The 21,717-nt window shown below is 36.0% G+C and overlaps 1 protein-coding gene across 2 annotated transcripts in view; it reads right to left on the bottom strand.

The window, feature by feature from the left end:
* The window catches only part of n4bp3 (NEDD4 binding protein 3), a 34,226-nt gene extending 13,812 nt beyond the window's left edge, over positions 1-20,414 (bottom strand). The window contains exon 1 of one of the 2 annotated variants that reach the window (XM_073820349.1): positions 20,243-20,414. The gene's annotated coding sequence lies outside the window, so the exon portion shown is untranslated. Of the gene's footprint in view, positions 1-8,681; positions 8,891-20,242 lie in introns of those variants that run through there. The other variant, XM_073820350.1, reaches the window with a different exon arrangement.
* Positions 20,415-21,717: the final 1,303 nt, after the last annotated feature.

Here is a 21,717-nt window from a genome sequence, read left to right as displayed (position 1 = left end):
GTAACTACATTTGCCAAAACACTGCTCAACAGAGTATACTGTGTGTAATGTACTGTATTCCACAATACAGTTTATTTAAAATATTATAAAAAGGTGATATATTGATTATATTAATATTAGGTATCCTACAATTATTAACACCAGTATTAATATTTAAAGGTATGGTTCACCCACAAAATGTAAATCTGTCATTAATGACCCGTAAGGCCTTCGTTCATCTTTGGAACACAAATGAAGATATTTTATTTTTTGATGAAACCCAAGAGCTTTCTGACCTTGCATAGACAGCAACACAACTGACACGTTCAAGGCCCGGAAAGGTAGTAAGAACATTGTAAAAACAGTGGTTCAACCGTAATGTTATGAAGCTATGAGAATGCTTTTTGTGTGCAAACAAAACAAAAATAACGGCTTTATTCAACATAGTTCAGCTGCGGTTCATAGTTCAGTTGAACATAGTTTATACAGGGTCAGTTCTTAGATTTCAGCAAAAATATTTTAATATGTGTTCTGAAGATGATAGAAGGTCTTATGGGTTTGGAACAACATGAGGGTGATTAATTAATGACAGATTTGTTTCTTTAAAAAAACAATATAGTGTATACTATTCAGTAAGCAGTACACTAGTATTCCATTCTGAACAATGAGTTTACACTTAAAAATTACTTTACTAGGAATTACTAGGAATTAGAGAACTGATCTACTGGCACCGTCATTCCACAAGGCATTTCCAGTCAGCTGTCCTTTATGTATCGTCAGCCAAAAAACAACATGGCTATTTATTTACTCATAGCTTTCTGGTCAATGATTTCTCTTACATCATGGGCGCCATGTCATGATTAGTATCATTTAGCCAGAGGCCATGAACAAACCTAGACATGAACCCTTCTGCATATCATCATCGCGTTATTGAACATGACCAATTTGCTCTGAGGGCACAAACATTACACAAACTCTGTTCCAAAACCTAGTAAACTGACTCACTGCCTACTAACTACCCTCCCAACTGGAAAGTGCTTCATAAACAGCAACTCATACGGAAAAAATAAAAATCAATAACAATATGTTTCTGAATTAAATGTGAATTAAAGTTTATTTTAAGGATGGACAATATATCAATAGCATACTTTGAGCTGATATTGGTGGGGTTTTTTTAACACACATTGAACACTGATAGATTTGTTGAATAAAGTCGTTATTTTTGTTTTCTTTTGGCATAAAAAGTTTGAAGAACCACCGATGTCCCATGGACTATTTTAACAATGTCCTTACTGCCTTTCTGGGCCTTGAACTTGTCAGTTGCGTTGCTGTCTAATGCAGTGTCAGAAAGCTTTTGGATTTCATCAAACATATCTTAATTTGTGTTCCGAAGATGAACAAAGGTCTTAAGGTGCGTTCACACCGGACGCGAATGAAGCGGCAAGCACGAGTGATTTACATGTTAAGTCAATGCAAAGACGCGAATAGCCATCCTGCGGCGCGAAACGCGCGAATGAGGCGGCGCGAAACGCGCGAATAGCGCGAATGAAGCGGCGCGCATTGAGCGTTTCAAGCGATTGCCGTGCCATTCGCGCGAGTTAAAAAATCTGAACTTTGGCGAAAATCCGCACCGCGTTAACCAATCAGGAGCTTGCTCTAGTAGTGACGGAGGCAGAAATCCGAAACAACAATGGAGGACAAAATCACCGTTGCTGTCTGTGGTTACTCGGAGCTGTACGATACATCTTTGGACTTTTGTAGAAACAGGAATAAAAAGGATTTGGCTAGGAAGAAAGTGAGTGAAGAGGTCGGACAATCTGGTTAGTTTTAAAAAACGCTCTTTACTCAATTTGACCTACATATACATACATATTGAGACTACAAGCAAGCTAAAGCTGGCAAATTGAGCTCATTCACCTATTTTACAACTACTTTCCCGCTGACGAGTGGCAGAAGCCCCTCCCATGACGCGAATTCGCGTCTGTTGTGAAGAAAATGTCACGCGCGAATGACGCGAATTTTACCGCGCGAATGGCGCGAGTAAACTCAAATGTTCAAGCATTCAACTACGCGCGAATAGCGCGTTTTTTCCGCGCAAGTCGCGTCCGGTGTGAACGCACCATTACAGGTTTGGAACAACATGAGGGTGAGTACTTAACACAATTTTCATTTTTAAGTGAACTAATCCTTTAAATTGCTACCTTTATATCCAGCTCACTTAATTGTGGGAACATAACAAAAGCCCCTTTTATTGTTCACTAATTATAAACGTAAATGAAAGGTCCATTGAGGTAAAACCGCTTGAAATCATGACCAGAGTTTGTAGGACCCAAGGTGACACTGGGCCCCCTTTCATTATTCCGCAATTTAGCACCAAATCACAGTCATTCAGCTGAATGTGACTCTCTGTGAAATATGACAAGTCGAACGGTGGCGACTTCATTCATTGAAAAGGTCCTAAATTAACACTAGCTCTCTTTATGAGGATTGCATCATGTTCTTTAGAGGCCTTATTTTGGCATAGAAGCACCATTCATTTTTCACAGGCACGCACACTGGAGACATTCTCTTTAGCAAGTACAGGGCCGTTCAGTCATGCCATTGGGAAAGCGCCATAAACTTGCTCCTTCAGGGTTAGAGGCTGGAGGTCAGACAGAGAGGGCAAAGAGGAAAGTGAATGTCTTATCACAAAATAATGACCCGAGGGCTCCACAGAGACCATCGGCACACTGCAAGTTCTTTCTGGTGCTAACAATGGTGCTAATATTAAGAGTTAATGAGCTGAAGAGCTGAATATATCAACCAGACTGATTTTTAAGAGTTTGAACTAATCCTGTTGATCACTGCTACTTGTATCAGTTTCTAAATAAAGATTTTGAAAAAGAAATCAAAGGGATAGTTCACCTAAAAATGTTGTCATTAATTACTCACCCTAATGTCATTCCAAAATTGTAAGACCTTCATTCACCTTTGAAACACAAATTAAGATATTTTTGATGAAATCTGAAAGCCCTACATAGACAGCAATGTAACTGACATGTACAAGGCCCAGAAAGATAGTAAGGACATTGTTAAAATAGTCCATGTGACATAAGCTGTAGTGTTAATTTCGTCAGACGAGACGAGACGAAATATGTTCGTCAACGACCTTTTTTTTCATGACTAAGACGAGACGATGACAAGACTGCGCCACTGTCCAAAAACGCTGACTAAGACTAAATTAACATGCATTATTGTTGACGAAAAAAGACGAGACGAAAATGTTTTGCATAAAATAAAAACTAAGATAAAATCTCTCTTCATTTTCGTCTACAATCGTCTCTGCTTTTTCATCAGCTGTTACGGCTTGGCTGGCGCTGAGCCAGAGACGGACGAGCTCTGAGCTTGTCATATAATCACAACTATGCAGTGTTTTTAACCACATAACGCTTATTTAAGGTTTCAGACATTTAAATACACATAAGTACTAGTAAAAGGAGACATTTAGAGTTTGTAAAATACACACACAGGTCTATGGAAGCAGCAAATAACAATCTATTCAAATATAATTTGCCGATGTGTTTTATTCACATCACTTACATAGGCTTAGTAACTAAAAATTTCACTCTATTCCTCTTCTAGTTCACCAGCCACTTACTTGCATGTATTTCGGGAGAAACGGATGAATGTATATGTGCTGTAAATACGGCTGACAGGACTCTCTGAACGGCAGCGCAAACAAACATGGCGGCGCCCATCTCACTTTACAGATTACGATCCAGATCATTTATATAGGGTTTTAAACGACGAAACATACTAATTCACACATATTTGTGAATCGGAATATTAGATCATGGCATGGTAAGCAAGTGTGTGAGTATTCTGGATAAAAAAGGAAAAACAAAATAAAAGCGATCTATCTGTCATACAGTGAGTGTTATTGTGTCTGTGTTGTGTCATGTGACAAGCTTGATGCGTCGCCATGGAAACAATAAGGGCGAACGTTCTAAAATAACGGTCGCTTAAAAAAAACTCACTCTCAGGGGTCCGCTAGAATATTTTAAACTCACCACTGAAAGGGTTAATCATTTGTGAATGTGTCTCCTAAATCAGAAATTGAAAACCAGACACGTTTAACATTTGCATTCAACAAAAATCATTCAACAAGTGTATTTTGTCAGGTAATTATGACATTTAACCAATGTTTGAGATATGTGAAACACTTTTTTTACTGAAATGTGTATCAGTAATAATCTCAGTAATAATGTGTTATTTAAAAAAAAGACTACAATTTTTTGACTAAACCTAGACTAAAATATATTGAGTTCTTTTTTGACTAAAACTAGACTAAAATTAAAAGACTTTTAGTCGACTAAAACTTGACTAAGATACCTTGAGTTTTCTTTTGACTAAAACTAGACTAAAATGACGAGACTTTTAGTCGACTAAAACTTGACTAACAAAAAAAGATATGTGAATGACTAAATATGACTAAAACTAACAAGGACTTTTGGCACAAGACTAAGACTAAGACTAAATTAAAAATAGGTGACGAAATTAACACTAATAAGCTGTTAAACCTTTATAATATGAAGCTACAAGAATACTTTTTTTTGTGCACAGAAAACAAAAATAACAACTTTCTTTGACAATTCTGTTAATAAATGGTGTTCTTTTGAACTTTTAAGAAATGAAATTGTTTTCACCTGTGCTCATGTATGCAAGAAAATTCTGAAAATGTGATCTGAAGCAGAACCAAGCCATGTGGAGGTGTGTCAAATCCTGCACGTGCGTTAATGTAGTGAAGATCAGCTTGCGAGGAGGCTTTGTGGAGGTCACTCTGAGAGTGTTAAATCGTATTAGCCCTAATGCTGTGAAGTGCCCAGCACGGACCTGAGCCGTTCAGGTTTGTTTTAACAGAGCAAATCCTTGTCCCCCGCCTGCTGAGTGCTGTCAATACTGACCTAAAGCACTTTTTCAAACAACTGCGTGAGGAATTTGTGCAACGAGAGATTCAGATGTTCCATTACTCAACTGCAGCGTGCAACTTTAAGGGCACTTGTCTGTATTTTATGGACGCATTTTAAATGGTAGCTATGGCAACTGAATGGAAACTTCACACCTACCTTTAGAAACTTTCAGTAAATATAGCCAGGATGTGCTTTGCCTGTTAACACCTACAAAGCCTTTTATGCTCGATACGTTGCTTTTAAATTATGCAGCAGAGTTGATTAGCATTCAGAGGGCTGTGGAAAAAAGTAGCTACAAATATATTACAGCGAGCTGGCTTATGTAATTAATTGCGCTAAAAATAAATGCAAATGTCCTTGTTTACAGTCGCATTAAAATTAATCGAATGTAGGCCAGGGTTGCCACACTTTTTCACTAATCAGCTTTAATGACTTTTCTAGGTTGTGATTACTGGATAAAGATTTTAATGTTATAGAGATCATAAACAAAGAATATTTTTTTCATATTTCTGAAAGGAAATATTCTATAGCTGAGCATAATAAAACATTTTATAGAAATCATGGTGGTTTTTTTGTTTTTAGACCTGGGATTCCCTAAATTCCCTAATATTTTAAACATTTTCCTGACCAAAGGAACCCTATGGAAGTCTGTTTCCGCCACTAAATAAAAAAAATATAAAAAGGTAATTACGACTTTTTATTTCACAATTCTGACTTTTTTTTTTTCAAAATTGTAAGATATAAACTTTTTCTCTCAATTGTGAGATTGTATCTCGCAATTCTTACTTTTTTTTCTAGCAATTCTGACTTTTTTCTCAGAATTATAAACTATAAATAAAATATAAACTTGCAATTGTGTGTTATAAAGTTATAAAAATTGTGAGATATAAAGTCACAAATCTGACTTCTTTTCTCGCAATTGTGACCTTCTCGCAATTCTGACTTTTTTCTCAATATTTGTGAGATATTAATTTGCAATTGTATTACATAAAGCCAGAATTACGAGATATAAAGTCACAATTCTGACTTTTTTTCTCAGAATTGCAAGATAAAAATTCGCAATTCTGACTTTTTTCCTCAATATTTGTGAGATATAAATTTGCAATTGTATTACATAAAGCCAGAATTACGGGATATAAAGTCACAATTCTGACTTATATTCTCAGAATTGCAAGATAAAAACGGGCAATTCTGACTTTTTTCTTAGAATTGTGAGATATAAACTTGCAATTGCGTTATATAAAGCCAGAATTGCGAGATATACAGTCTCAATTCTGACTTTTTTTTCCTTGCAATTGCGAGTTTCGCAATTCTGACTCTTGCAATGGTGTTTATATCTCGCAATTCTTACTTTTTTCCTGCAATTCTGACCTTTTTCCTTGGAACTGTAAGATATAAACTTGCAATTGCATGTTAAACAGTCACAACTGTGAGATATAAACACGCAATTCTAAAAAAAATAAAGTCGCAATTCTGAGAAAAAGTTTTTCCTTGGAATTGCGAGCTTGTATCACTCAGTTCTTTTTTCCGCAATTGTAAACTTGTATCTTGCAAATCTTCCTTTTTTTCTGGCAATTCTGAAGTTTTTTCTTAGAACTGTGAGAAATATGCTCGCTATTGTGAGTTATAAAGTATAATTTTGAGGGGAAAAAAAGACTGAAAATATAAACGTGCTGTTATGAGAAAAAAAACTGAATTGAGACTTTATTTCTTAGAATTACGACTTTGTCTCGCAATATTGTTAAGCAAAATAACATGGTATGAAATGTAAATCTGGCTTCTGAAAGCATTCTACATTTTACAGTTACCAAGTAACATTTCAAAATGAGCAACTAGTTACACAGTCCAGGTGTAATGTCGTAATAGGTCAGTGGCAAGGAGGGGCATCGGGTTCTATTATTTAACCAGCCCTTTTTCTGTGTACTTTTCTCATTGAGTAAAAAAAATGAGCCAGTCCTTCTCTCTATCTGAACCTTTCCAGTGGGATGCCTGTGCCCTGAGCCGAATGGTACATTCTTTAGAGGAAGTAAGTTAGATAAGTGGGTAAAAAATGGACATTCCTCACATTTCTGTGGTGGTAATAATTAATATGAGATTCATGGCTATCTTCACTGGGGTGCTGATATAAGACCAAAAGAGATAAATTGCAGAGAAAGATCAACCCAAATCTACACAAGATATTGGAAATGGCACCTGCTGTTTCAGAAGTAAACATCAGTGAATAAATTATTAAACTTAGAGCTGGGCAGCAGTGCAGCAATAGTAAAGCTTTAGGAAATGTATGATTGTGAGAAATACAGTTTAAAACACAGTCAAAATTGTGATACAAAAATTAAACAATGCCAATATTACAAAATATAACATTAAAAAGTATATAAATCTAGTTACAGCGGCAGTCTGCATCTCTCTCGCCTCCCCTGAGCCCATTGAGTTTTAACAGACCCCCTAAAGCGTCCGGTAAGTTTGGTGGGGGGTAATTGAGAATGAATGGAGGAAGTCACATAAGAGGAGGCAATGCCTTCATCGTAATATGACTGGATCTGACTGGTTAATATTGGCTGTGATTGGTTCATGCGATAAATCCCACATCGTGTTTTCCTCCGTGTTCCGCGTCACAAATCAATCTGAATAAACAATATAATAGCGTTAATGGGAAGACTAATTTAAAAAGTAAGAAAACAATTCACACACTTAGATATAACCACTTTGTAACATCTAAAATCTAAGATCTAAAATGGCATGAAAACATGATCTGTGAGAGTTTTTAGTGAGTAATCGGCTTGATTAAATTTAAAAGAAATATTTTTGACTAATATTTACTGAGCTTTGATGACTGATGATCCGATTAATTCAAAAATGGTCAAAAGTTAACTATTAAAAAGAACAGATGAACATAAGTTCACCAATAAAAATATTTTTTAAATTGTAACTGCCTTGCATGCATACTTGGCTTTAATAAACAGAATATTGATTACATTGTTAATGTAAAAATCTAAAATAGAATTGTTTTTTTCTGATAGTGTAAGTAATGTTATATATACAGTACGTACATATATATATACAAGTTTTAACCTCTAATTCAATATGCTACCTAGCCCCATAGACTGTCATTACAGTTGCATTATGCATGATTTTTGTTTGTTTTTACGAACTGAAGAATGAGTCAGAATTATTTTGTGTTTCATGTCATAACAGCATGTCAAAGAGCTTGTATTTAGATAAGGACTTTCCTTTAATTATGACATTACGCATTCGTCACACCATGAGATGGAAGATTTCAACCCTGTCAGTGGTCTCTGAACACAAAGCATGAATCTGAACAATGCCACCCTTGCGCAATAGTTTTTTCGAATTACAATGTTGTCCCTGCAGGGAATGAGGATGTAACGTGTACTGGCAAAAAACAATGCAAATCCTGTGTTTTCATTTGATGTCCGCATTAAAGAAATTGGTGCAGTGCATTTCAATTGCAAATAAGCTTCCCGAAGGCTACAAAGAGTCTCACTTCACAACTTTCTTGACAGTAAACAGAATGGAAGTTAATCAGCCGAGCCATAATAGGTTTGTATGCTGAGAGGATCTTTTATGATGCAGAGAGCCTTCTGTGAGGCAGAGAGAGTTGAATGTCACAGCGAGGCAGTATTTGGAGACAAACGTCCCGTTCGTTTCTTATTTAACGATGCTACAAACACTAGAGAGAAGCACACAAAGAACTGCGGCTACATAAAACAAAATGCAAAACAAGATGTTCACCTGAGGAAAACTTGCTGCCGCCGCTCTCTCGTCTTCCAGTCAATGCACATCTACTTGATTGCCTCCTAATGCCGCTGAGGAGAGAGAGATCCAAATGACCCATCAGCAGTTAAACATCTCTTCCTTCACTCCCACGGACCTGCTGCCAGACTACGGCCAGGAAAACCCCTGGGAATGTCTCTGGTTACTCTCTCCTGCCACCGGTACACTGATCACCCCTCTCTCCCTTTTGTAAATAAAGCGCGCCTTTCTATGGTGCCGGTGTGGAAGAACCTGTTCTCCTTGTTCTGTGACAAATGTGAAGGACACTACTTGTGCCATGGGCAGTGATATTGAATGCTGCTAATGCGGAACCAACTAGCTGTCGGAATACAGAAAGTGGAAATCGTTTGGTTTGCTTTAGGCCAAAGAATGTTGTTTGTGATGGAGAAGTTCAGAGGCTCGCCGCAGAATCTGGTGTCCAGTGGGAAACAAGCTGTGCTGTCATCTTGCAATGTGTCTAAACAATGGGCTTAGTCTTGCAGGCTACATCAGGCAGCCTTGGCAAACTCTCCACAGCATCAGATTACATCATGCTGGTGGGAGACACTTCAAAAAAAATGAGGGGCTTGTTCTTCACGAGAATTTGAAAGCACAAATAAGTCAGTTTCTTGTGGTATCCATGTGATTTGAGACCCATAATTGGTTATACAGATTTATATATTGTTTAATCGATTGTTGATTATAGTTGTATTTTTTATAGTTATTATATTTTGATTATTATACACTGATTATAGTTAGTGCTTATATATATATTAGCTATTGATACTTAAGTGACAGACATGTGGTATTTTAAAATTAACTGGTAGATATACAGTTGAAGTCAAAAGTTTACATACACCTTGCGGAATCTGCAAAATGTTAAATATTTGACCAAAATAAGAGGGATCATACAAAATGCATGTTATTTTTTATTTAGTACGGACCTGAGTAAGATATTTCACATAAAAGACTTTACATGTAGTCCAAAAGAGAAAATAAGCAACAAAAAGTCCCTTGTTTCAGAAAAACCCTTCATGTCCCACGAATTCTTTGGTTTATCAGCATTTTTTGTGCATTTGAACCCTTTCCAATAATGACTGTATGGTTTTAAGATCCATCTTTTCACACTGAGGACAACTGAGGGACTCATATGCAACTATTACAGAAGGTTCAAACGCTCACTGATGCTTCAGAAGGAAACATTATGCATTAAAACCCGGGGGGTGAAAACTTTTGAACAGAATGAAGATGTGTACATTTTTCTTTATTTTGCCTAAATATAATATTTTTTTTTTATTTAGTACTGCCCTTCAGAAGCTACAGAAGATACTTACATGTTTCCCAGAAGACAGAATAAGTTAAATTTACCCTAATCTTCAAATTCAAAAATGGCTAAAATCTAAATAAAATGTATTCCAATAGTGGCAAAGCTGAATTTTCAGCAGCCGTTACTCCAGGCTTCTGTCACATGATCCGTCAGAAATTATTTATTAACCTATTATAACTTATCCAACTTATTATTATCATCCATGTTGAAAATAGATGTGCTATTTAAGTTTTTGTGGAAACCATGACACTTTTTTCCAGGATTTTTGATTATTTAAGTTAAAAAGAGCAGCATTTATTTTATGTAAGTCTTTTGCAACAATACAAATGTCCTCACTCTCAGTATAAATTTCTTTATAAAACAAATTTTACTGACTGCAAACTTTTTGTATATTTATGCATATTCACAAAGCATCTTTATATTGCTTCACTCTACTGATATTTTTGCCAAAGAGCTGACACAATACATTAATAAGTGCCTAATTGGTTATCTAACACTTCAAACAAAAGAATCTGGTATCGGTTGATACATCATCAGTCAATCTCTTCACATGATCATGAGGGAACTTGTTACAGGTGTGAGAAAGGGCCGAATCTCACCTCTGGAATGCCTCAGCTGACTTGTATGATACATTTTAACCAAAGTACAGTACGTCACTCTTGGCCAGTGATCAACCAGACAAACACATTTTTTTTCTGGGAGGGAGATTTTTGGAAAGGCCATATTTACATATGGGTTATTTCACTGGCAGACAGATCAAACACAAAAAATGAATAGCTACTGAAGGACGAAGCAGACTTTATAATGAGTGCCCCAGTCATGTTTCTTAAACACAGTGTTGCATATTCTCTCCCCTTCAGGCAAGAGAGTCTAGAAAATTCCATAAATTCAACCATTATCGGGACTGACAGGAGGAGAAGGCTTTCCTGAGATGACAGGGGAGCAGGAGTAGTGAACAAACGAGAAGAAGAAGAACAGAGGAAGGATGAGGACATGTAGTGTGGAAAGGTAGACAAGTTGAAGCCCGCTCTCAGTTATCTATCTGACTCCTGATGACAAACAACTAACTGAGCCGTTATTGCATGCTATTGTGTATTTAGTACTGACTTGAATACGATATTTCACATAAAAAATGTTTACATATAGTCCACAAGAGAAAATATACTAGTTGAATTTATAAAAATTACCCTGTATTAAAGTTTACATCCCCTTAATTCTTAATACTGTGTTGTTACCTGAATGATCCACAGCTGTGTTTTTTTGATTAGTGATTTTTCTTGAGTCCCCTGTTTGTCGTAAACAGTTTAACTGCCTGCCTGTCCTTCAGGTCCCACAAATGTTGGGGTTTCCCAGCATTTTTGTCTATTTAAACCCTTTCCAACAATGACTGTATGATTTTGAGATCCATCTTTTCACACTGAAGAAACTGAGGGACTCATATGCAACTGTTACAGAAGGTTGACCCTCATTGATGCTCCAGAAGAAAACACAGTGCATTAAGAGTCGGGGGTGAAAACTTTTGACAGAATGGAGATGTGTAGCCTATATTTTTCTTATTTTGCCTAAATATCATATCTTTTTTATTTGCCCTTCAAGGGCTATAAAAGATAGTTACATGTTTCCCAGAAGACAAAATAAGTTAAATTTACCCTGATCTTCAAATTCAAAAAGTTTTCACCCCTGGCTCTTAATGCATGTTTTTTCCCTTTGGAGCATCAGGAGCGTTTGAACCTTCTGTAATAGTTGCATATGAGTCCCTCAGTTGTCCCCAGTGTGAAAAGATGGATTTCAAGATCATACAGTCATTGTTTGAAAGGGTTCAAATACACAAAAATGCTGGAAAACCAAAGAATTTGTGGGACCTGAAAGATTTTTTTAAAGTATAGCAGGCAGTTTAGGACAAACAAGGGACTCATGAACAACTATCACTAAAAAAAAAAAAAAAAAAAAAAAACACACAGCTGTGGATCATTCAGGTAACAACACAGTATTAAGAATCAAGGGGATGTAAACTTTTGAACGGGGTCATTTATTTTCTCTTGTGAAATATGTAAACATATTTCATGTGAAATATCTTATTCAGGCCAGTACTAAATAAACAATAACATGCATTTTGCAGATTCTGAAAGGGGGATGTAAACTTTTGACCAAAACTGTAATTGCTAGAAAAGTCATTGACAAATCAGTTGGTTTGATTATTTTTCATTGTGAGTGGAAAAACACTTTACCCAAAGCAACTCTACTTGTTCTATAGTAGCAGCACGATCAGAAAAAACAACAACAGCCCTGTACATTTCTGGAAAGCAGCCATTAGCCAGCTATAAAAAGAAACAATAAGTACAAGAGTTTGATCCTCTTCTATACCGCAGCCCAACAGGCCTTCAGAGAAAAACTGCAAACTGATTTCCAGGTAGTTTTGAATTACAACCTGTTTATTGCTATGAGAAATATTTTAATGATAGAAACAAAGTGCTGTAATCGATATTACCCTGTTGCTTATGATTTGCTGGAAATATGATGAGGAGGAAATGAACCCATGTCAACTAAGGGTCACACAAATTATTACTTACTTCCTTATTGGTGCAGACATTTCATCCAAAACAACACACAGCATGCTAATTGCAGTGAAAGTCCCTCTGGAGTAACCTAAGGTTAAATGATTTGTACGCAAAAAAAAATGAAACTAAAAATTCAGGAATTGCATCTATGGTGAATCTTTGGATAGTTCACCCAAAAAATCAAAATCACCCCATGATTTACTCACCCTCAAGCCTTTCTAGGTGTATATGACTTTCTTTCAGACTAATACAATCAGAGTTATATTAAAAAATGTCCTGGCTCTTCCAAGCTTTATAATGGCAGTGAATGGCTGTTGAGATTTTGAAGCTAAATAAAGTGCATCAATCCATGGTAAGCTCTAATGAGAATATGCTAGTCTTACAAACTTTTGTTTACAGCAAAGGAAAACCAGTCTCCTCTTTGCTTATATTGAAATCCTCCAATATTTTTCTTCACAAATCCTTATAATTTGTGACTGGTGTTTTGTTTTGCTCTCTCCACTGCATTTCTGCAGAAAGATTCACTTCAGAAGGCCTTTATTAGAGTCGTGTGGAGCACTTTTTATGATGCAGGGATGCATTTTATTGGACATCAAAATCTTAACAGCCATTCACTGCCAGTATAAACCCTGGAAGAGCCAGGACCTTTTTTATACAACTCTGATTGTAATCATCTAAAAGAAGAAAGTCATATACACCTAGGATGGCTTGAGGGTGATTAAATCATGGGAAAATTTACATTTTTGGGTGAACTATGCCTTTAAGTTGTATTTAAAAAAAATGTTTTTTAGGTATAAAACTTAAGTCAAATGAAATTTTCTAATAACAAATTATTTTGAGAGTCACATCTACTTGGGAATGAAACTGATCCTTTGTGTTAGCAACCTAAAGCAATAGTAGCCTTAGCTTACCTCATTATGTCAATCCAACAGCCACAAAAAAAAAAAAAAAAAACACCACTGCATTCTTCATTCTATTCAATGCACAATAGACCCATATACAAAGGTTCCCAAACAGAAACCCGATATAAACACTGGCTGTCAAGACACTGTTCTTTTTTGGCCATCAAACCTTAACAAAAACCCTAAGGAAGAAATGTTAAAAGAAAGCAGTCTCCTAGTAAAAGAAAAAGACCAATTCTCTAGACAGACATGATAGTGCCACTAGGAAATGTTTCATGCTGTCAGCAAAAACCAACAGATTGTTGTTGAGCCACTTTGCAAGAGCACAATCAGCACTAGGTTTGTTTATTATGATATCAAAAGAATCACATGAATCAGCACAAAGCTACAGTATGTGCTTAAAGGCAAAAACAGTCTAGTATACTTCTGGCCAAACGGTAAACATCACTGAAATAGAGGAAATTTAAAAGACGTCCTGATTACTTCTGTTTGTTCTCCAACACCACAAATCTTTAATTACAACGACAGACGCGTCTCTCAACGGATAAAAGGATCTAAAGGCAAAGAAGAATCTGAGTGGTGAGTGTGAGCGCGTGTGATGTTGTCCTGAGAAAGAAAGCTGACTAATCCTAATCCTACACAAGACTATAAATGCAGTGTCAGAAAGGGGTTCATGGGATAGAGGGCCAGCAAGCAGAGGTGAAGAGAAGGAATATATCAGAAGGATTTTTATAGACCATTTCAAGGATGTAAACAATAACAAGCGCGTTGGAACGTTACTGCGCATGTCCGGTCCTGAAACATTTCCGGTAGCGCTATTTCTCCGATCTGTCAATACGAACACATTCTTTTAAAATCTAGCGAAAAAGCTAGTTAAGGTAAAAAAGCTGCTCATTAACTAATCGATGCTGCGTGCGTGTACACGGGAGATTGCTAAAAGCATATCACATGAACGGAAATATTGTGAACATTTATTCGTACAATGGATGTCATCAGTCTGAAGCAAGCAGTGCAACTTACTTCATGTTTTGTTCCCAAGATATCCGGAGGTTGTTCGTGATTAATTTACTTGCATTGCGTGGTCAGTCTGTATTTGTTTAAATATTTGTTTTCATTAGTACATTACTTTTCACAATACATATCGTTCCAAACAACGCTAAATGTATGCTATTAAAACTAAGCGCTCGATGCTATTATTACGTGTTGAATTCATTTCAACATGTGTTCAACGTTAGTTTGGTCAAGTTTGTTGCTGTGGAACAGTGCAAGTGGAGGGTATGAATGCTCCGAGTCATCATGTGATCACAAATAAACAAGATCGTCGCAATTCAATGCTGGCTAACGTGTTTTACATAAACCTGTATATCTGCAGATTAATAAATGCACACACAAACACACATAAAGCATTCATATATGTTTTTATGCACGTATTTACTGTTCACACCCACACAAATTTTATATATATATATATATATATTCATGTGAAAATGAATACTGGTGTAATGTAAAGGCTGATGCTAATTCAGCTTTGCACAACATTTTTTATAATAGAAATCATTTAAATAATTAATCATGTTAATAAACATAAAATACTCATTTCAAAAACATAAAAAAAATACTTTGTCCAAACTTTTGACCAGTACTGTATATAAACAAAAGGCATTCTCTCACTTTCAACTGTTTTTATTTCCAGCACATGTATTGATATGTAAATATTTGTATGAACATAAAATGCTTCAACAAATGAAACAACAACAACTGAAACAACATTTGAACTGAAATGGAGTACAAAGAGGGAACAAATGTCAAAAGCAGCAGTCTGTATCCGGCCTGGTCATCAGTCGCTTTAAGTACTACACTAAATTACTGAATACTACACTCAAGTTCTCAATCACATCTGGGTGTTGATATGGTCAGATGTGGTTTGTCACTGCAGGATGATCAGCTGTCGTTGGGTGTCTACAGATGATGGCTCTCCTTACACTGCCTTCTCACATTTGGTGACCCTTCTGTATTTCTGCAACTGTTTACATCAGTTTAGAATACTTTCTAGAAAACAAAACAAAGGATATTAGCCATCATTATGAAAATGTATATAACATTTAACCAAGTCTATGGGAATTACAGGGAGCTAACAAATTTCAGTATTACACTGTATTGTCAGATTTAGTGACCCTGCTGCATATTTACAACTGCTTACATCAAAATGCTTCCTTGACTAAGAAACAAATGATATTAGAAATCACCTGTATAAATTTTGTTTACATTATATAAGGATAAAAGTAGAAAAACAATTATTTAATATAATGCACAATATAAAAAAAAATAATGCTATTATTGCTTAATACGTCAGTACATCTTGGAATTAACATTACCAAAGCTTATGTGATGGAAAATAATATTTACCATAAACATTACGTTTTGTAAACTACTGCCGTTAACTGTTACACAATACGACATTCATGTACTTTCATGTTACTCACTGCATTTGTCAACTGACAAAATAACTAGACGACTAATATGAATTTAACCCACATAACACTTAGCAATAAAACAGAAATAAAAAAAAACTTGCCTTTTTTCATTAACGTTACACACGAAAGCTAGATGCATATGTAAACAATGACAAAATGCTACTTTAAATTATACGGCATCATACTTGAAGAGTTAACGTAAAGATATACAAATAAACTGATTAATTAAAAACGATATTTACTTGCCTGAATCGAAATGTGCGCTGTATATCCTAGAGTTGCTTGTTGTTATCCAGCCTTCTCCTTCACTGCCGCAACACGGGTAACTTACGTTTCGCGGAAATCTACCGTTAAACACGTCTCAGAATGTTAGTACCGCCCCAGAGGGAGCACACAACCACCGAACGACAAGGATCTAATTTTAATTTAGACATTTAAGCAGGATGTTTGTATATATATGACCGCAATCCCACTGTTCATAAAGCGCTTCTCGCCATTGTTTTGAATGCGCTGGACCACTAACCGGAAACGTCCTGGGACCAACGACGTCACTTCCTTAAGCCGCCGAATAGCGCTTGAAATGGTCTATAGCTATGCTTAGCTTATCTTCTCTGGGTACAGCTATGTTAAAAGCCTACTGTCTTCACTAAGGTCCTGTGACTAGGGTATCTACAGTTATGAGCAAACTGAAATACCCTGTTGGGGAAGTTACTAAACTGTAGCTATTTGTATTTTAACGTAGTTTGTTTTTTATTTGTATTTATACTACGGGGCAGTTGAATGTTTGAATCTGTTTGCCTCACAAACATTCTAAGATGTGCAATTATTTTCAGGGAACGCACAGCGAAAGTAGTTCCAGGCAGGTCTTGACTGCATTATATATCCATATCCATATCACCAAATGATTTCAGTTATTTTCAAAGGTCCTTACAGCCTAAAACAGCAAAATAACTAAAACCCACAACACTAACCAAGAAAATAAATGTAGTTAACGTGAGGTGGAATTAGCAATGGAGGTGTTGGATGACATGTGTAAGAAATTAATCCTAACTACTAAATCATTTTAAGGACAAAAACCTGATGAATGTCTTGAGGTGTGGTAACTGTAGTATAAATTGAATTATTGGAAAATCCACACCCGAAATGGTGATGCGGCCATGACACAAAGCGTATCTGTTACACCTCAGTTGTGCATTATTTTCTAATAATTCAACAGATGGTCACATCACCATTTTAGGTGTGGATTTTCTAATAATTCAACATACCGGAGTCAATTATTTCACCAATACTACAGTTACCACAGCTCAAGACATTGTTTAAATGTATTTTAAGACATTTGTCATACACACACTGCATCTTTAAAGGTAGCTTGATTCTGGATAAGCTAAAGTATTTAAAAAAAAAAAAGATAAACTACTTGCTATACTACCAGTCAAAAGTTTTTGAACAGTAAAATTTTTGTTTTTACAGGAGTATCTTCTGCTCACCAAGCCTGCATTTATTTGATTCAAAACACAGCAAAATCAGTAATATTGTGAAATATTTTTCATATTAACTGCTTTCTATTTTAACATATTTTAAATTGTATTTTCTTCCTGTGATTTTTTTTTTTTTTTTTTTCTTGGGGGGAATGTTTTTTGATCAGCAAATCAGAATATTAGAAGGGTTTCTGAAGTATGATGTGACTGGAGTAATGATGCTAAAAATTCAGCTTTGAAATCACAGGTATAAATTACATTTTAAAATATGTTCAAATAGAAAATTGTTATTTTAACTAGTACAAAAAAATCTAAATTGTACTGTTTATGCTGTATTTTGGATCAAATAAATGCAGGCTTGGTGAGCAGTGATAGGACGACATTAATAACGGCATTACTTTTTCAGTAAAGAGGAATCAAACAAATTACTGTTTCCCCCATTACAACGGCGTCACTGTTACTGACAATAAAATGCGGCATTACTTTAATTTTCGCGTTGCGTTCTTCTGAGGTAAATTCTGCCTTTTTTCCTCGCAGGACATCTTCTTCCAAAAATGAAACGTAGCCGAGATGAACTTGATGAATGTTCACATTTGTTTACTGAGGTGGGTGTTTACCTACATATCCGCACGTCTCACGTAGATGTTTAAAATTTGAAAAGCGGAGCCGCCCGTGTTCGTGATTACATTAGAGTTTAGACTGGAGATACCGGAGCTTGCGCTGGTATCATATGGATTACTTTATCAGAGAATATTTGTTTTCGATGTGACTTACTTCATTTAAACATAGACATTTCAAGCTGTCTATGCATATATTTCTCATGTCTTTGAGTCACGTATTTGCAGAGATTCAGGTTTTATTTACGTGTCTGTGAAGACTTCTTTAAAAAAAAAAACATTAAAAACCTTACTGTTCAAAAACTTTTGACTGGTAGTGTACCTTTATTTAGTCATTTCCCAACACTGCTAATGACTTGAGCAAAAGTTTGAAAAAGTTTTCAGGTTTCAGATACTCAAGGCAGGCATTAAGTGGCCAATAAAAACTCCAGGGCTACAGGATAGAAGCATAAACAGGTGAAGTGATTGCATGCTAATGCATGGTTTAGTTGCTGAGCCAAAGCCCTGCAGGGAGCAGCTTTAAAGGTGTAGTTTCTGATAACATTGAATGATGCCTTCCATGCCGCACACCTGCTCTCCTGATGCTTACGCCAAATTAGTGTTAGTCACTGCTGGTTTGTGTCTCATTTGGAAGTTGATCAATTATACATTAGTGTTATACAATACTGTTTGGAGTCGGTTTTTGTTTTTGATTTAGAAAGAAGTCTCTTATGCTCAACAAGGCTGCATTTACCTGATAAAAAATATTAAATATTATTACAATAAACTGTTTTAATAAAATTTAAAATGTAATTTATTGACATAATGGCAAAAGATGCATTTTCAGCACCATTAATCCAGTCTTCAGTGTCACACAATCCTTCAGAAATCATTCTGATGTGCTGATTTGCTGCTCAAGAAACATTTCTTATTATTATCAGTGTTGAAAACAGTTGTGCTGCTGTTTTTGTGCAAACTAAGATACAAATGTTTGTATATTTGACTGATCAGACAGGTAGTTCCACCCCAAATTCATACCATTGGTTGATCACATGTTATTACGTCTTGCCCAGAATAGTAGCGCAGTTACTTAACAATATATATCTTCAGCAGTGCAGGTCAAGGATGGCATGACAGTTTGTGGCAGATCCTCTCTCTGGACGTGAGCTTCTACTAGTCTCATCTGTCAGTTGTCATGTATGTTTCCTGCAAGGTGACAACCAATCAGAAGAGTTGAAAACCCTAAAAATAAAGACCTAACCCTCTGTTTGCATGTGCAAGAACATTCAATGAATTGCACAAGAAGCAATCCACTGTCATCCATCCAACTGCCTTGTCTAAAAGCCAGCCTAAAAGTAGTTTCATGTTGTTAGACACCCCATTAATGCATTCTGTCCATCTGAAAGGAGATGTGAGACCCGCGGAGGAGCTTCACGCCCTCTGACCAGCTCCACTTGAGAGCCACTCCCACAATAAGCTGTGACTCCGTAGGTCAGGGGTCCTGTTTTGGCCCCTGGTTTCCAGGGTTACTGCCTAGCGGAGAAGAACGCTACTCAGTTCCCCTTTGTCCATAAATTCAGGGCATCAAAAGCAGAGCAGAGCTGGAGTTTAGAGTGAGGACTCCCACCCAAACATTTCACAACAGTCACCCGCAAATACATGTACACACTGGGCAGAGTGAGTGAGATGGGGGTCCGAGTGCTTTGCGACCACCAAGGCAGATTACAAGAACAGGCAGGCTGCACTCCAACTATGCAAATTGCCTTTTTATGGTTTGTGGCAACCTATTAAGTGCTGAGAAAACTTCTTAGTGACCTTACTTTAATGGAACTGACCTGCTAGGAATGCGATGCGATTGTTTTTCAAACAAGAGCGCACTTATCTTTACGCACATAAAATCACTGATCACTAACAATATGCTACATTGACTATAAAGAGGGAAAAAAGAAATGATCCACCATCTACTATTATATAACATAACATATACGCATGTATATGAAATTATTTTTCGTATAAAGCTGAAAGACACCTGTAAACTCAATTGCAAATCACATGCAATAAAAATGATGTTAAATAAATTAAAGTTCAATGATGTGCACCGTTAGGCTACGCTTACAGACAGATCAGACTTAATTCTATATGTGGCGGTCTATACAGAGAGACTGCAGCAAGTGCAAACGGACTTTAAAGTCACAGCAGACTCACCATTATTGCTCGCGTTCAATCACAATATGAGATGAGACTGATGTCTGGATCGCAGGAGATTCTTTTAGATTGTTTGAGTAGAAAACAATAGAGAGTTATTCCTCGGCGCCGATTGCGATCTTTAGAGACGCGGTGGAGATGATCTGATGTCGGAGTCCTACACAACGTAATGTTGCGCCTCGGTTTCCCTCTCTGAGATTTGAACTAATCTGCACTGGAGCGGGTTCTGTGATTTATTACAGTGACTCTACAGCGACACCTGGGGATTACATAGAGGAAGTGCTGGATATTAGTTTTTTCGTTCTTATAAATATTTATTACTACATTACATACTATTTTTATGAGCCATTCTACAGAATTGGTTCAAAGTCAGAGTTGAAATCGTCTTGAAAAAAATATTTCCCCACAAATTTGGTATGTATGCAAATTTACTAATATCCAAGGTCGCATTTCTAGTAATTGTACAGTTAATTCTTAGGAAGTTTTGGAATATTTGTCCTCTCCTCAAATTTGTCATTACCGAAACACAGTACATATAATTTAATAAGAAGGGTTATATTGACAATATAAGATTTTTCTTACATCTTCCATGTAAATATATATTTTTTTTCTATTTTATTAAAATGTTTTCAGAGGTAAATCAATAACAGTTACAATTTTAACAATATTTCAAGTGTGATTTATGAGATTTGTTGTATTTTGAATCCAAATTTTCCTTGTAAAAGGCAAAAAGTTGATCATATTGATTTGATAATACATTGAACCAAACACTATCATAACATCTTAGCTGATAATTCAGTATACTATCCATGTCAGTAGTGACAGTAATGTAGCGACCACATCACATTATAGAATTTTAACCTGCTAAAACACTACTAAAACATACTAAATACAAAAAAATTGCATAACTGTACAAACATTTTGTTTATTTCCCCCAAATATGAGGATTATGTGTTCCCTTTTGTCACTACTTATTCGGTAGTGACAATTTTATAGGATAACACCCCAAAAAACAAAACAAAGATGCGACAAATTTAGCTTTTGAACCTAGCTCAAAGATGCTAATCAGCACATGGTACACATAAAAAACTAAATGTTATGGAATATCTCCCAAAAAGTGTGTTATTTATAAAAAATGGTGTTCGGTATTGACGTTCCTTAAAGTTACACACAGATTTTTAGACTTTTGAACACCTCAAAATGATGAGGCCTGTCTGTTCAGCATGTAGCTATGAGAGAGAGTGAGACAAAAATATTTTCTGATCATAGATGTATTCGTTTAGTGGACTAAAACATTCACTGTTTCGGTAGTGATATGACAATGCGGGGCACCTTTTTTTTTAACATAAAGTTTCGTAATTTATAAAGAAATTCTAAAAAAATCTATATATTTTTTAAACTTCACTTAAAAAAATTGCAAGTACCCACTAAATGATGATTTTATATATAGTAAGCTTACTGATATTTTAAATATT

Source organism: Garra rufa, chromosome 16, assembly GCF_049309525.1.
Source record: "Garra rufa chromosome 16, GarRuf1.0, whole genome shotgun sequence".
NCBI classification, from domain to species: domain Eukaryota; kingdom Metazoa; phylum Chordata; class Actinopteri; order Cypriniformes; family Cyprinidae; genus Garra; species Garra rufa.
This window is presented reverse-complemented; position numbering and strand designations above follow the sequence as displayed.